The sequence below is a fragment of the Ochotona princeps genome, chromosome 3, assembly GCF_030435755.1.
Source record: "Ochotona princeps isolate mOchPri1 chromosome 3, mOchPri1.hap1, whole genome shotgun sequence".
NCBI classification, from domain to species: Eukaryota; Metazoa; Chordata; class Mammalia; order Lagomorpha; family Ochotonidae; genus Ochotona; species Ochotona princeps.
Genome location: NC_080834.1, coordinates 116,776,298 through 116,788,307, shown reverse-complemented (window position 1 = coordinate 116,788,307; position 12,010 = coordinate 116,776,298).

Below are 12,010 nucleotides of genomic sequence, written 5' to 3'. Positions count from 1 at the left end.
AAACAAAATCAACAACAGGAAGAAAAGAGACATTGACAACATCATGGATTAAATAACATGTTACTGAATGACTAATGTGTCGCTGAAGAAACGAAAAGGAAAATCCAGACCCTTCTTGAAAAAAATGATGCTACTGTATGATCTATGAGTCAGTGAATTTATTGAGAAAGAAGTTTGAAGAGATGAAACTAAAAACAAAATCACCAAAATTCATTAGATATAGTTTCCACTGATCTTTGTTATTGAGATGTGTCTTCTGTAGGCAACAAATAGATGAGTTTTGCTATTTTAATTGACACTGCTAATCTATGACATATCATTGATGAATTTAATCCACTTACATTCATGTTTAACATATATGTAGGTAGCAATTTGTTCCTGTCATTTATCAATGAGCTGTTCATTGATTTAGTCTTCTGCTGTTATTTTACGGGGATGTTCTTTGCATTTGCCTTTGGTTTTGGTGGGTGCTATTTCTCTTCTCTGTCAAGAGAACATCTTGAAGTATCATTTGTAGGGCAGGTTTGGAAGAAGTATATTCTTTTAACTTGTCTTTACTGTGGAAGAATTTTATTTCTTTTTCAAAGACCAAGGAAAGCTTTACTGGGTATGTTATTCTGGGCTGACAATTTTTTTGCTTATAAAATCCAGAATATGTCACTCCATTCTCTTCTTGCCTATAGTTTCCTGTGAGAGATCAGCTGTGAATTTAATTGGCAGTCCTTTGTATGTCAATTGATTTTTTCATGTGTGCAATTGAGGATCTTCTCCTTATGTTCGATTGACAAGAGCTTGATTATCATGTGTCATGTTGAAGATCACTTTTAGTCAATCCTGTTGGGAGTTCTGTGCCCATCCTGGATGCTATTTCCCAGTTCTGTCCCCAGATTAGGTAAGTTTTCCTTTATTATTTCATTAAATACATTTGTAAACCCAGTCTCTCTTTCTGTACCTTCTGGAACTCTCATAACTCTTATATTTGGTCTTTTAATCATGTCTTTTAATTATTGAATAAATTTTTGGCTGACCTAACTCTGCTTCTGGCTTTTTGCTTGTTTCCCCTTGGTGACAAGAAGTATCTTTCAATTCTGAGATTCTTTCTTCTGCTTCCTTCATTTTTTTATTGAGACTTTCCACTGAGTTTTTAACTTGCTCTATTGCACCCTTCTTTTTCAATAATTCAGCGTGAGTTTCTTTCAGTGTTGCTATTTGCCGTGTGGCATATTCCTTAAATTCTTGCATGTGCTTCTCATTGTTGATTAGAGGCTTTATAACAAGTGTTCTAAATTCTGTATACCCCATTTTCTCAATGCATTCTTCAGTTAACTCTGAGGTTGGCAAAGGGTTTTGATCCTTTGCAGAGGAGTCTTCAGTAATATTCATTGTGCCTCTTGGTCAGTGTACTTCTTGTTAGCAGATTTTTCTCCTTAGGGCAGGTTTCCAAGCTGTGTCACCTGCAGGTCTCCAATTTGATTTTACTTGTTGTGGCTGGTACATGGTTCTTTGATTGCAGTCATTTATGCCACTCCCTCCAGCAAGTTTCAGATCTAAACTTTTGTTAGACTTTCACCACCATTCCAACATTGCCCAGCTCCTGACTCAGCACTTTACCTCCTGTGATCCCACGCTGTTGATGCACCATTGTCTCTATGTTTCTCCCACTTCCAGTAGGAGCAGGTCCCTGGATTAGGGAGACACCAGGTGTCCTGAGCAGCTAGGTTGCTGGTGGTGCTAATCTTGCTGGAAAGCACTGTCCATTAGGTCTGAGGGCCACCTGGAACTATTTTGAGTCACACAGTGCCAAAGTCACTATTATTTTCAATATGGAACCAGTGCAATGTACTAAACTCAGTGAGTTTGCTCCCAGCTCAGTACTTGCGCAGCTCACTGTTGTCCCTGCAGTCTCAAAGCCTTTGACACACTGTACAAAATGGTGCCTGATGTTCCACTGGCCATTAGGTCTGGGGGCTACCTGGACCTATTTTGGGTGGAACCTGAAGGATGCCATGTCGTTGCAATTTACTGAGCCCAACATGAGTGCACTCCCAGCTTAGTGCATGCACTGTCCTGTCCCATAACCCATTGCCTCCCTACACAAGATGCACCTGATTCGGCACTAGTAGGGGTTTGGGCTGTTCAATTCACCCTGTTCCCTTACCACCTATTTGGAATCTGCTGCTCTGTCTCTGCTCCTGGTCAAATAAAACCACCAGGATGGGCACTTCTTTGGATTCACCTCCCGAGTTCCTGCTGAACTCCCCTTCCCACCTTGTTGCTGGTGGAGTTCCAGCCACCAGTGTTGTTCATATTGCTGCTTGCTGAATGATGCTGGGTTATCGGTCACTGCAACACCACACCGCTGTGTCTGCTCCTTTCCTGTGTCCATCAAGTGCCCCTCTGCTGTTATTCTGTCCTCTCCTATTTCCTGGAATGTGCCATCTGTGCTTCATACTGGGTAGTGTTTCTCTTTCTGATTAAATGTGTCCTCACCTTATTCCACCATCTTGATTCTCTCCCACAAGAATTATACGTGCTTCACTTTGCTTTCCTCTGACTGCTGAAGTTTTGTCATTTTATTGTTAACATATGTTATTTGGGATGTTTTCTTCATTACCAGATTGAACAGATCAATATTTCTGATTATACTCTGCTGTGCCCTAAATGCTTATCATATCATTTTCCAATTCTTTAGAGATCACTTATTTATCATATACGCAAAATTTGTATGCACACACAGAGAACTATAACTAACATCATATTTAATTTGGCAATTTGCTATCTCAATGATATCAAAATCCAGTAATAAATACTAGTCATTGTATTCTGCTGCAGGGCTTGGGTGAAAGGAGCCCTCGACAGTGTGGCAGCTGAGGAGGTTACCTGAGCCAGGTCAGACCCAATGCTTAGGACTCTGGCCATGGACACCATCGACACACGTTGAGCAAGTCCTGGGCTTAAGGAATGCTAACGTGCCAAGTGGTGCTAGACTCCGCCTGCTGGCTGCCTGGCGGTGAGCTCTAGGGTTTTGGGGAGTTTGTAATTGCTGCTGAAAGATATCCATGGATAAGACCAATGTGCGTGTAGATGAGGAATAAATCCTGTGTGACTCCCAGCAATGGGGTCACTAAACTTGCAGGCAAGCATGGGGAAGAGACCTGGTGGTTTGGAAGGGAGAGTCCATATGACCTGTTTGGGTCAGACTTATTCACCAACCCACATGGGAGTCCTGAGATTGCCTCTAACATAGAACATTGCTGACTGTCACATGCCAGTGTACACGAAAGCTATGGCTGAGGGCCTGTCTGGCAGGGATAGAGCCCAGTACCTGACTGAGTGCCAGGGGTGAGTCACATTAGGAAAGGTCATGACACTAACCAGCACACAAGAGGACCAGGTCCAGGGGTAGATGCTGTGGGGGATAAATGGGCTCAACCCTGTGGACATACAAGTCCTGCTGTTAGCTTAAGAGTTGTGGTGGAGATGGATTGAGATAGGAATGACCATGGAACCCAACGGTTCTGGGGCTGGAAAGAGGATGGGCAGGTCCAGGCTGCAATACCCACACGTGCATGCTAAAACAGAGTGTCAGGCAGGCCTGGCTGCAACATCCTGTAGCTCATACAAAGGCCAAGATGGAGGGGCAGGCTATGCCAGGCAAGGACCTAGCATCTGCTGGAACATGCGAGCTCTGGGTCAGGGAGTGGCCCGAATGAGGGAACCTGGGAACTTGGGGAACCTGTTGGGGGTCACAGCTCCCACTAGTTATCACATGTTTCATTCCTGGGTGTTGGGCAGCCCGAGCAGGGTAACTCCAACTGTTGGCTAATGTGTGGGTTAGTTTTGGAGGGTGGAGGCCAGCGGGGCCAAGCCAACATTCCTTACTGGCAAGAGTAGAAACCAGGCTGGAGTACAGGTCAAGTTTAGCTAAGCTGTCATACCTACCGGGTTTAATGAGCCTGAGATGTAAACAGACAAAGCAGGGCCAGGTTTCAGCATCCATCAGCAAGTGGTGGGAATTGGGGTAGGCTGGGTCAGGCCAGGCTACAGCATCCAAAGGCAAATGTCATGACAGGTGAGGGACTAGGCCAAGCTGGGTCAGAGTGCCACCTGAAAGATCTATAGCTGGCACAAATGTGGACTGGGGCTAGGCATACCGAATTGGGCTAGACTTCAGCACCATCTGGTGCTCTGGAGGACCAGGATAGTTGTAGGACAGATCAGGCTAGGTCTCTGCCCCTACTGAGCCATGTATGAGCTGTGTCTGGGTATGGACGAGCCTTGGCTGGACTGAAACATCCAACAGTAAGAACCAGAATGGGTTGAAGGCCAGTCAGAAAATGCCACTGTTCCTGCCAGGACAGGAAGTGGATTAAGTATGACTGGCCCATGGACCCACTGGTATGCGTGAGATCTGGCATTGGGAGAGGTTCTGATGGAGGAGCTTGAGAAACTCCTCTGTGGGGACACAGTCCCTGCAGGTGAGCACAAGAACCATGATAGGGAGCAGCCCAGACCAGGCCAGGGAAAGGTACCCACCAGCATAATTTGGCATAGGTCAGGGGCAGACCAGGCCAAGCCAGTGCACATCACCTGCTGGTGAATCTGAGAACCAGGACAGAGTGTGGGTCAGGCCAGTGCTGGGTCAGACTTCTCCCTTTATCTGCTACCTCACCCCAGATACAGAAAAAAATGGGAAAATTAAAACACACACATATTTATAAAACAGTGGGCATGTTTAAGTATTAAAATAAATAAAAAATTTTTGTGTGCCTTGTGCATATATAGCATAATGAAAATATTACAATGAATATGTAATAATATTACATTATTATGTAATAATGCAGTGGGAGGAGTCTGAGACTCAGAGACTGGGAGAATCTCTGTGTTTCTGAGATTTTCCCTTCCATTTTTTTTTAATATTTTTTTAATCAGTCCATTCTGAGTGAATATGAATATGCCAGCAGGCAGGGCAGAAGGGGGGTGGTGGGGGCAGGCAGGGGAGTGACCAGGAGAGGGGGCGGGGCCTGACTGAGAAGAGCCAGAAAAATTTTTCTTTTTTTTAGTGATACAGGTTGGTACAGACTGGTATAGGCCGGTGAAGGTGGGTGCAGGCTGTGCAGGCTGGCACAAGATGGCATATGCCAGCATATTTTGGCATAGGCTGTCATAGATGGGCACAGGCTGGCACTGGCAAGCACATGTTGGCATGGGTTGGCACAAAATAACATGGGATGCGCCTGTTGGTGTAAGCTGGTGCAGGCTGACACGTTGTTGGCATAAGCCTGTATAGGCTGGCACATGTTGGCATAAGCTGGTACAGGCTGACACATGTTGGCACAGGCTGCCATTGGCTGGCACAGGCTGTCATAAGTGGGCATAGGTTGGTATAAGCTGGTGAATGTGGGAGCAGACTGGCATAGTCTGGGACAGGCTGGCACAAGATGACATAAGTTGGCACATGTAGGGTCAGGTTGGCACAGACTGTTGTGGCTGGCACAAGCTAGTATGGGCTGTCACAAGATGACATAGGCTGGCACAGGCTGACATAAGCTGGTACAGACTGGCACAGGTCTGCACATGTTGGCATAAGTTGGCACAGACTGGCATTGGCTGTCACATGCTGCCACAGGTAGGTATAGGCCAATATAAGCTGGTGCTGCTGGGTGCTGTGACCCAGTCAGGCATGGCCCCAGTTCCAGCTCACACTGGTGGGTGCTGCCACCCAAACCAACCTGGCCAGTCCCTAATCCTGGCCCTAATGACGACTGGCTGGTGTGGTGCTGCACATCCCATCCTGGTTCTCAGATCTGCCAGTGGGTATTGTGAACTAACCCAACCTGGACTTCCTGTGAGACCTAAGCCACATGTTATGCTGGTGGGTATTGTAACCTGGGCTGTTCCTTCTCTTGGCTCTTGTGCTCACCTGCAAGGCCCGCATCCTGATAAAGGAATTCCCCAAACAACTCTCTCAGATCTCCTCCCAGTGGCAGAGTTTGCACACCAGTGGTTCCGTGGTCCAGGATAACTTAGCCACCTCCTATCCTGGCAGGAACAGTGGCCTCGCACCACTGTCCCACACCCATTCTGGTTCTTTTTCTGTTGTTGTTGTTGTTGTTGTTATTGTTGTTGTTGTTTTAAGATTTATTTTTTATTTTATTTTTTTTAAGATTTTTTTTTTTTTTTTTTTTGCAATGGCATAACAGAGAGGAGGAGAGACAGAGAGGAAGACCTTCCGTCTGATGGTTCACTCCCCAAGTGGCTGCAAAAAGCTGGAGCTGAGCCAATCTGAAGCTAGCAGACAGGAGCCTCCTCCAGGTCTCCTATGTGGGTGCAGGGTCCCAAGACTTTGGGTTGTCCTCGACTGCTTTCCCAGGCCACAGGCAGGGAGCTGGATGGGGAGCAGGCCTGCCGGGATTAGAAGTAGCGCTCATATGGGATCGTGGCACGTTTTAGCCACTGCACCAGGCCCAATTCTGAATACTCTAACAGAATAATTTGCCTCACTAAAATTGTGAAGGTGATTACAAGCCTCAAGGTCCAGAAATCACATCCTTGAACAGAATTCAGATTAAAAAAAATGAAAAGTAATTGAAATAACATGAAGATGCAATGAAAAGGCAATGTATAGCCCAGCGCCATGGCCTAGTGGCTAAAGTCCTCACCTTGAAAGTAAATGCTGAGGTGAGGGGGGCCAGGCCAGACTGGACGGCAGGACCCAACCAGCACATGTGAGAACCAGAGAATGAGGGGTTAAAGCCAGTAGGGAGAATGTGAAGGGCTCCCCTGCTGGGCAGCCACTCCCACTGGAGAGCATGAGCTGGGATGGGGACAGAGCAGACCAGGTGGGGCTACAACACCTGTGGGCCTCATGTGAGCTAGATCAGGGAAAAGCCAGGCTGAGTTGACTGTTCCTACTAGTGCAAGCATAAATCAGAGTGGTTGAGGGTTGGACGGGCTTTGCCAGAGCATCAGCTGGCAGATGCTGGCACTGGGGCTAATTCTGTCAAGCCAGATGGCAGAACCATCAGGAAAGTACATCATCCCGAAATAGGAGTGGGCCCAGGAGGGAAACAGTGGGCATCTGCCTGCTGGGATGCCACTCTGTCTGGTGAGCATGAGAACCAGGAATGGGGCAGACATGACTAGACAGAGAGTTGCACCAGCCGGCAGGTGTGTGGGATGGAGAGTGGGGCTGATTGGGTTGAACTAGGCTTCAGTGCCCATTGACAAGTATGAGAGCTGAATGGGATGTGGGACAGACTGGACCAGTCTGCTGTACATACTGGCAAGCATGGAAACCAGGGCAGGGGCGGGTCTGGAGAGGGTTATTGGGAGTTGCTGCAACTAAGCTGCAGCTCCCACTGGTTTACATGGTAAGCGTGTGGTGGGCAGGATTGGGATGGGCTCCAACACTCATTGTTTTGTGTAGCAGATGGGGCTGGAGGCAGAACTGACTCAGCAACCGCAACCACAAGCATATGCATAGGCTGATAGGGGTGATGGCCTGTGCCAGACCCTATACTGGCAAGCACACACAAGAATCAGGTCTGGAATCACTTCAGACAAAGTTTCTTTGGGGATTCCCCCGAAATGAACTACCAGACTCAGCACCCCAACCATGAAGAGAAGTGCAGGTTCCACGGTCTGACCATGGAGTGCATGTGTCAAAGCTGAGCCTCCTCAGAGGCTCAGTAGTTTGGAGCCTGCAGAGGACACCTGGTACCACAATAGAGGACAGAATAAATTGATCAACTAGCCCAGTCAAGCGTTGACAGTGAAAATCTGGACAAGTGGAGATGCTAAGGTGGACTATGTCAGCCAGTGGATTCTGAAGAGATTTCATTGTGTTTGGAATGGCAAGATAGACAGCAATTCAGAACAGTTGAACTATGGAAACAACTTGAGCAGTGCCCTCAGAACATGCCCCACATCGGGGACACTGGGATGGTTGGGAGGGTGGATGTGGCTGCTCCTTTTGTCTCTCTCCTTTCCCCAGATACAGGAAGGAAAAAAGAGAATGTGGAAACAGTGGTCTTACCCAATTTACTGTAGCCATGACTCTCTGTGCCCTAATCAACTATACAAAGATCATATAAATAAATAAATAAATAAATAAATAAATAAATACTAGCCATTTTCTAGATGAAAGAATGGGGGGCCGACCTCAGCACAGCAGACATGTCCGGCCCTGGACACCTGCATGCCAGACACGAGTTCCTCATCTGTGTGCCAGCTTCTAACAGGCACAGGTAACACCTCATGATCTTGGGTCCCTGCACCCTCATGGGAGATCCAGATGTGGCGCCAGGTGCCTGGATTCAGCCAAACAACGTGCTGGCTTTCTAGGGTGCTTGGACCTGAAACTCATGGAAGTTCAACTTCTCTCTTGCTCTTTCAAACAGTGGATAAACAAACCAGTTCCTTGACAACCCTGACCTTCCCACTGAGCACAGGACATTCAAGAGGCAGTGCAATCATCAGCTCTGTCTATCTTGGGGAATGCTTATTACATTGTTACCCCACCCAATCCAGGAAGCAGTCAGGCAGACATGTAGGCCACAGCACCAGCATCTCCTTGTTTGGATGCATTTACCTGTCACATGGACTCACAGATGCAAACCTGGATCTCACACTCAGCACTGTTGACAAGTTCACTCACAGGGTAGCCTCCAGTCACTTTCCAGTTTTCCGCTCAGCAGATACACCACATTGTATTCATCTAACTCTCCTCCACTCCATGTTAGGGCTGTCTTCCCTTTGCCTGCTATGCACAGCTCCCCATGAGCACTGGAGTCTGATGATCTGTTGTGGGGTGTATTATCACCTCTTCTAACTGACCACCTGGGAGAGGAAAGGCTGGGCTATGTGGCAATTCTTCCTTTATCTTTCAACATGACACCAAATGCCTTCCTATAGTGCTTGCACTATGTTACAGTCTTAGAGGCAATGTGTAAATGCTCCAGTTCCCCCACATCTGAGGAACAGATACCTAAATGTCACTTGGAAGTCTAAAAGAGGGTGAGAGGTTATTTTGAACCTCAAGTTCTTCACAGATTTCCCAGTAAAAGCCAACTCCCTGGAACCAGATGGTGGCGCTGGAGCACCTGCCCAGAGTCCCCAATTCCAAGATGCTGAGTAAGGAATGTTTTGTCTATTGAAGCTGAAGTGGGGGTCCCATAGCCTAGGCTCCCCATCTCTGATGGGAGGGAACACCGCCCTCGGCGGTGAGGCACTGGATTCATTCCTAACATTCTAGAAGGAAAACAGAAGGCCTGCACCAGCTACCTTTCAAAGCTTCTTGAATTCACAAACAGTAAAAACAATAAAGGTACGGATAGAGGGGTGACCAGTGTGAGGCAGAGTGGAAGCTGCCAGGATTCCACTGGGGGGATGATCTCGGCCAATTTAGGAAGGTTGCTAAAAGCAGGTTCCCAGGGCCTGCCACACATCCCACACCTCCTGGCCTGCTGACATTTTCACAGTTTTATCTGGCCTTGACTAGGAAGCTACTTCAGTAGGTTCAGGTTCAAGGCAAAATAGAACTTAACTGGGGTGAGGGAAGGCGCACAAATATTTGTGATACCTACACGTAGCTTTATTGTCATTTCCCATAGCATTGCCCATTTTCCTGGACACAGTTTATCCCTCCCTAGAGCACATATGGTAGGAATTTGATCCCTAATATGGTAGTGGTAAAAGAGGACAGTTACACCATGATATGACAGGCTAGCCTCTGCCTGCAGGAAGCAGCATCACATATGGACAGCAGTTCATGTCCTGTTTGCTTCACTTCCATTCCAGCTCCCTGCTTGTGGCTTGGGAAAGCAGTAGAGAATGACCGAAAGCCTTGGAACCCTGCACCCTTGTGGACGACCTGAAAGAAGCTCCTGACTTTGCATCAACTCACTCTGGGCATTACAACCCCTTGGGGAGTGTACAAGTAGACAAAAGATCCTTCTCTCTGTCTCTCCTCTCTGTAGATCTTTATTACAAATAAAGCTAGATCTTTCAAAAAGAGTTTGTGGGAAGTGGGAGTAAAAGATATATTTATTCTGGTTGGTGTAAAGTGTGTGGGGTGTGTGTGTGTGTGTGATGTGCCTGTAGTGTTTTACCATTTTATTGGAAGAATTTCTCCTACACTTCCCCTAGTCTCTCTACAACTTCATGGACTCAAGACTGTGTGGATCCCCCCTCTTTCAAACACAGGCACCCCACTACTCCCCAAGACTCAACACATCTCATGCCCAAGGCATCACACCCGTGCCCATTCCATCTACAAAACCATGCAAGAAGGCAGCATAGTCTCAGATAATTTATTCAGAATTTTACTGTCAATGGATCATTAGCTCATATTTTACATGCGGAACAAATTCCATAGCCTCTCCTCCAAACCCCTTTCCAAAGAAGGAGGAGGAGAAGGAAATGGCTTATTCTGTGCACAATAATATTGGTGCTTGTAGGAAAACAGCAGGATTTTAAAAATCACCATCTTTGAGCTTTGGGGTGGTTATTACTGTGTTTCTGAGTCAGTTTCTGCCAATGTGGTGGCATGCTGGGTCCCGTGCTGATGACCAAGAAGCCACCCAGGCACACAGGAGAGGGGACAGGCATTGGCAACTGGGACATCAACCACAAAGACCAAGCAAGTCACTCAGGAGCGCCTGTGCACACACTTCCGCCCCCTCAGGTGGGGCCAGCGGCCCAGGCTTACAATGTAATTTCACAAGCATTGTTAATTTTATAGCCAACACCGGAATCATAAATCTCACTGGTCCTTGAGAAGTGTCCAAAGTGCCAGCTAAATGCAACGATGGCATTGCGGTGCTCTCAGAGGAGCCCTCAGGAAACACCTGCTCTCCTGTCCCAAGCCCTTGAAGGCCCATCCATCTTCTGCTCCCAAGCAGTGGGCAGCTCTGGTCTCCCCGGCCATACCTCCAGTGCTGACCCATGTGCTGAAGAACATTCGGCAAGAGTTGTCTGCCTACCATGTTACTAGAAATCACCCCCTTCTCCAGCATCCTCCATTCTCCAAGCAGAGCAAAAATAAAAATGATGATGATGAAATATTCATATATAGACTGAAGATAATATGCCATGAAGGATCTAATAGAAATTCAATCCCAGCTTCCTCCTCACCATAGTGTACAAGTTATTATTGATGTGAAGAATGTGGCTCATACCAACATGCCTAGCTGACCATGTTTTGGCATTCTTGCCACCAACCATACTGGTCACGTGGGGAGTGAACTGGAGGGTAGAAGATCTCTCTGTGTCTCTCTTTTTCTCTGTAAATCTGCCTTTGTAGTAAAAATAAATATTAATAAGAAGAAATTCCTTCATTATCCTTTAAAATATACAGGACAGAAATGGGCAAACCAGGTTAGGTGACCCCATGAGCGGTCACCCCAGGTCAGCTCACTGCCTGGGCTCCCTAGAGGAGTGACTACCACAGGCCTAGACCTACCTTGGGGCCTTAGGACTTGCTAGCAGGGGACACAGCTCCAAGGAGAATACACAACCAACTCCAGAGGTGCAAGTCTGAGGAGCTGGGTGGGCAGGTTGTGGAGGGCCACTGCAGCAACTGGCTTTAGCTAGTGACTGGGTTAGATTGGAGATGATTCAATTAGATGATAGTACCCCTATCTACGTAAATAGCCCTAAGAAAACATATATTGCTTTGTCCATTCATTGTTTCTAATTCCTTTGGCTCTGGCCTTTATCTGGCCTACACTACCATTAGGACACATGTCTTCCTCTTCAGGTGGAAGTAACAGAAGCAACATTTGGTCATTTTCACCTGAATAAATCAAGCTGTTGGCAACACGTGCCATGTTGCGTACTCTGTCATCACTATCTAGTTGTGAGAACATTTTGTTGCCCCTCAAGCTGTCACTGTCCATTTCTGTGCTTACAGTCACACAACCACCGATCTGCTCTCTTTGATTATAACTGTGCTGAGTATTTCTTATCAGTGACACCCAGTGCTGCGTGACCCATGGAGTTGGCCTAC